The sequence below is a fragment of the Frankliniella occidentalis genome, unplaced genomic scaffold (assembly GCF_000697945.3).
Source record: "Frankliniella occidentalis isolate FOCC.00 unplaced genomic scaffold, Focc_3.1 Scaffold311, whole genome shotgun sequence".
NCBI classification, from domain to species: domain Eukaryota; kingdom Metazoa; phylum Arthropoda; class Insecta; order Thysanoptera; family Thripidae; genus Frankliniella; species Frankliniella occidentalis.
The window spans coordinates 321,512-322,569 of NW_026267436.1; positions in this window are offsets into that span (position 1 = coordinate 321,512).

Below are 1,058 nucleotides of genomic sequence, written 5' to 3' on the forward strand. Positions count from 1 at the left end.
AGATTGCAATGTCAGATCGAGCTGGAACCAATGGGAAGAAAAAAGTTTTGCCAACACAAGAAGAGAAACACACATCATCCAGTTACATTAAATCTGAACCAAAAATAATTTAAAGCACCAATACTAATTCTTCAGTTTATAAGGGGGGGGGGGGGACTATCGCTATCCCATGCTGCGGTGACAGTTAGCTGGCTGGCTGCGGCGCTACTCCGTGCTGGGCGGCGGGAGAGGTTGACCCGGGCGCGCAGCACGCACACCGGCAATACCCCGCGCTGATCGAGCGCGGTACGCGGTACTGGCGTGGTCACATCGCCATCGGCACACACATCGGCATCGCCTACCCAGCATCTTGACTTGACAAACCGCAAGCCCGCTATTTGCCCAAAGTTTTCACCTCCTGCTCATTGTGGGGGCACCTTGAAAATGATGAAACACTCACACTAACCGTAGCGCACTCTGTGGTAAACCCGTGGAGCTTATCTTCCCTCTCTCTCGCACATTCTTTTGACGAGTTGCCCCACCAGAGACCATCAAATATCTGAGAAACAACATTTAAATGGTTTTGGGTCATTTTCGTGTGAAAATCGCCCTCAGCATTTCGGCAACACGACGAACCAAAATCCGCTACCATCGGAGTAGGGTTTTTCGCGCCTTGCAGTTGGCTACTTCTATAGCATGAGCGGTTTGATTAAGTTTCTTTTCCCCGTTTGATGCAGTCAAAAGTGTAGATCCTTCCACCCGGGGAGAGAGATAGATGCGCTGTTGGAGAGGAGGCGGGCTGGACGTCCACCTACCCCGTCCGAAAACGACAGGTGTGAGTGAGATGCTCTAACTGCACTGTTTGAAATTACAAAGAAATTTTGAACGGAATTGTCAAGAAATTTTTGTCACGGCATGTACCGTAATTTTATCGTATTTTCTACGAAAACCATACGGAAAAAGCGTATTCTTAAGTTACGGATTAACCGTAAGCTTTTCCGTAAAATTTTGACTTATTGATTAGGAAAAATAATAAATTGCACTGAAAGTCGAAGAATTGGATTTTGAGAGATACGAGA